Below are 4,613 nucleotides of genomic sequence, written 5' to 3'. Positions count from 1 at the left end.
GCTCACTTACTGCCAGGGGTTGAAGAGTTCACTTAAAAGGGAAGAGAACAGGGCTTCCCTGGTGGCGCAGTGGTTGAGAGTCCGCCTGCTGATGCAGGGGACACGGGTTCGTGCCCCAGCCCGGGAAGATCCCACATGCTGTGGAGTGGCTGGGCCTGTGAGCCATGGCCGCCAGAGGCCAGAGGATTTGCAGGTGGTCCAGAGGAAGCAACATGTTAGGGTGCCACAGCTCACAGCACAGACACAGAATAACTGATTAGTAGGCATTTTTTGCAGAACTGTTAGTACATACTAGGGTTTTGATTTTTGAGTTCTGTTATGCACAGGACAACTCTCTCATATGACGTTATTTTTTGTTTGTTTCAATCAATTCCCAAGAGTACATTATACGCTAGGTTCTTGATGATTAATCCTTTGCAACTTGGTGTGTTCACGTCTCTACACCTGGTCATTTTTCCATCAAAATAACTTCTAAGATGGGCTTCCCTGGTGGCGCAGTGGTTGAGAGTCCGCCTGCCGATGCAGGGGACACGGGTTTGTGCTCCGATCCAGGAGGATCCCACGTGCCGCAGAGCGGCTGGGTCCGTGAGCCATGGCCGCTGAGCCTGCGCGTCCGGAGCCTGTGCTCCTCAGTGGGAGAGGCCACAACAGTGAGAGGCCCGCGTACCGCAAAAAATAAATAAATAAATAACTTCTAAGGTATACATTCCTAAATTTGTCAGAGGTAAGTAACTAAAGAATCACTACTATGCAATGGTGGCTCTCCCCAAAAGACACAGGTATTTCCAAGTGACACACAGACCAAAGGGCTTTCAAAACCTTGACAAGATACTTTGGGTCACAGCCAGCATAACAATAGATGGCCATATTCTTGACCTTCCTACTGAAATGAGCTAGAGGAAGTATGGAAATTATCTTACACTCTCCAGAAGCCGACTGTCAAAAATCGTGGAAAAATCCGGCTTTGTCTCTGGGTTTCCCCAAATCTAATTCCTATTTAGTCCAATAATAGTAAAGATGAGTAGATAACCCTCAAACCAAGCAGAGGAAATAGAGATACAATTTGACTTAATAATTGAGCATTAGCAAAAGACCTATGGAAAACAGACTGTGAGCAAAGCAAATATGTTTTACACTAATCTTTTTATACAAGAAGGGTTTTTTAAAAACAAATTGAGGAATACATAAAATGCCAGCTTTCAATTGTCAAACCTAATCTTTCATCCATTAAAAAGAGATTTTCTTGTCTTTTCTTTAAATGAAATCAAGCTTTGGCTGGGAAGGCTATTCACAATCATGGGGGAAAATGAGATGCTTTTTATTTTTTACCAAGAATAAAACCTGTTGCTGGCTTCCCTGGTGGTGCAGTGATTGGGAATCCGCCTGCCAATGCAGGGGACACGGGTTCAAGCCCTGGTCCGGAAAGATCCCACATGCCGCAGAGCAACTAAGCCCGTGTGCCACAACTACTGAGCCTGCGCTCTAGAGCCCACGAGCCACAACTACTGAAGCCCGCGCGCCTAGAGCCCGTGCTCTGCAACAAGAGAAGCCACCGCAATGAGAAGATCGTGCACCACAACAAAAGTAGCCCCAGCTTGCTGCAACTAGAGAAAGCCCACGTGCAGCAATGAAGACCCAACATAGCCAAAATTAGTTAATTAATTAATTAAATTAAAAGAAAACCAAACCTCTTGCAAGTTCAATAACAGGAAGGATTTTATTAGGAGCTATACTGAATGTCAAGCCTCAGAAAAGTCACACAGCTAAGCTAGAGCCCACGTCTGCAGGCAGATATATGGACACAACCATCACACACTTTGCAAAAGGCTGTGTATACTGCTGCTGATAAAGAAAACCCACCAAGATCCATGAAAACAAAAGACATGGTTGTGATATTTTAGATCAAAGCCATTTTCTAACACTGAAATGTTTCTAATCATTATGATAATTTTTCAGACCAGCTTTGGACTGGTATCACATCTCCCAGTGATACCAGTGAATGGAGCTCTTCACTGAGTGTTTTGTTTTTCTTTAGCTTTGCAAGCAATATGGCAAAAAATACATATAATTTACTTTTTAAAAATACTTTACAGTATCTTACCTACTTAGAAGACGACTAATAGGCCTCACTTAGAAAGTAAAAGCCAGAAACAAGCAGTTCTTCGAACAGCCCCACATCTTCTTTACTTACTGCATTTTCCTTCCCTGAATATGCTAACTATAACGTGACACAGGGCTGGTGTGGGTGTGGGTGTATGTGTGTTTCCTTGTAGGCTTGTGTATTTGTAAAGTGTCATCCTTTCTATTAAATATACAAATCTAGACAGAGGAATCAGTTCCTTCCTATCATAAGCAGCAAAACCAGAGCAAAGTTCTTTTTCTTTTGTTAAACTCATGAGACGTAAAATTTCATATTCTTCAATTCCAATATTCTGACTTTGATTTCAAGTTTCCCTACCTTGGAGGTTTTGGGGCTGGCTAGCCCTGTGAAGTCTATCGCCTTGCTTTCCTATTAACTTTCAAAATTAAGAATTTTGACCTCTAAGAACTATGCATATATCTCTTCTATAATATTTATATATCATTCATAAAATAATATATTTTGTCACTGTCACTTCACTACTTATTTCATGAACAGTTTTAAACAGTAAGAGCCACATTTTATTTCTAGTTTATCCACTTAAAAACCTCTTAAGCCTTTAGAAATGGATATTACTTAATATTCTAATTTGTTTCAGATGAGATTTGACTTCCCATGCCTAAAATCAAGAAATGTAAATCTACAAGTAAAATGATGCTTCACCTGCCGCTTCTCACTAAATAGGCTCCATTGGTTTAAATTTAGTAACATAAGAATGTTTCCTTTTCCCATCATTTTGTGGAGGATTGCATTTTCTGAAAAAGACAACAGTATTTCTGATCCTCCGAGCTCTTCCAGAACCTTGCTACTATTATCCCACGAGGAAGTAAAGGTTACTTTTCTTCCCCTCGAAATTGGGAGAGCTTTGGGGACCTGCTGTGACAAGTAGGATGTATCAGGAGTGACGCCCTGTGACTTCTGAGTTTGGGTCTTAGAGGCAAAAAGGCTTTTCCCTGGTCCTCTCTCTCTCTCTCTCTCTCTCTCTCAGTCACCTGCCCAGGGAACCCAGCCCCTACAGGACGATCAGGCCACATAGGGAAGCCGCAGGCAGATGCTCCAGCTACAGTCTCAGCCAAGAGCCAATCAGCTGCCAGATGTGGTAAGAGAGCTGTGAGATGGTTCCGGCCTCCAGGGTTCAAGTCTTCTGGCTGAGGACCCAGACACTGTGGAGCAGAGACAAGCCATCTCTCTGGAACCCTGTCTAGATTCCTGATTCACAAAGTGCTCGAGCATAATGTTTTCTGCTGTGAGGTTTTTGTAGCTTGTTACAGAGCCATGGGTAGCCAGGATGCCCGTGCATGCAGAGTTAAGCATGTGCGGGAAGGCTACCTGGCCCTTAACGTGGGGCATCCACCAACACCTATAATGTCAATTTTCCTTGGCTTTTCTTTTTTAAGACATCTTTACTGGGGTATAATTGCTTCACAATGCTGTGTTAGTGTCTGTTGTATAACAAAGTGAATCAGCCATACGCATACATATATCCCCATATCCCCTCCCTCTTGAGCCTCCCTCCCACCCTCCCAATCTCACCCCTCTAGGTGCAAAACACCTAAATAATTTGTCACTTTTGTCATTTACCAGTTTTTCCTCACGTGGTAAATGCTACTAAAATCTACCCTCGCAGGTCTAGTCACAGAAGTATTTGAGAAGCTGTCCCAGAAGGTCTCAGGAGCCACTGATGTGTGAACCCAGGGGTGCAAAGAACTGCTTGCCCGAGACTGTCCCCCACGTGGCCCTCACAAGGAACTGAATTCCTGGCCAACTCCAGGCTGAAGGACCTATGGCCTGCGGGCTAGCACTTTCCTGTGCCGTCTGCTGGGCCAGGGGCAGACAGGGGGCTTCTCCAGGAGCCACCAGTGCACCCAGTGCCCCCAGCTGACTGAACTCCCAGCTGGTCCTCCGAGAGAGAGGCCAGATCACTGCAGGCATCTCTGAGCCTGCAACGAATGCTGCCACTCCACAAATATTCCACAACAGTTTAGTGCCCGCTGCATCCTACGAGGATCCAGCAGCAACTTCAGAGCAGGAAATGACCATATAATACATGGGTACAGTGTGGTGTGTCCCACCTCTGAGCTAAGCCTCTCCTGGCCCCAATTCTCCACCTTGATCACCATTTTTTTTAACATCTTTATTGGAGTATACTACTTTACAATGGTGTGCTTTCATTCCTTTTATCCTCAGGCTAATCCCATTCAATTTTTAGTTCAAACTAAATTTTAGTTCAAACACCTCCTAACTCTCCCTTGATATTTCTTAAAGGGTACAGTGTCCACCAGCCTAAGAATCATCCAGGGCCCTTGTTCTCACATCCTTTCTTGTATTAATAACATCAATATTTACCTATTTTTCCACATAGCTAGCCCCACTCACCCCATAAAAGTGCTTAAAGAGCTGTGTGTGTGTGTGTGTGTGTGAGTGTAGACACACATATACATGGTGTTAAATTTAAAAAGAAAGACCAAATTTA

The sequence above is a fragment of the Lipotes vexillifer genome, unplaced genomic scaffold, assembly GCF_000442215.2.
Source record: "Lipotes vexillifer unplaced genomic scaffold, Lipotes_vexillifer_v1.1 scaffold639, whole genome shotgun sequence".
NCBI classification, from domain to species: Eukaryota; Metazoa; Chordata; class Mammalia; order Artiodactyla; family Lipotidae; genus Lipotes; species Lipotes vexillifer.
This window is presented reverse-complemented; position numbering follows the sequence as displayed.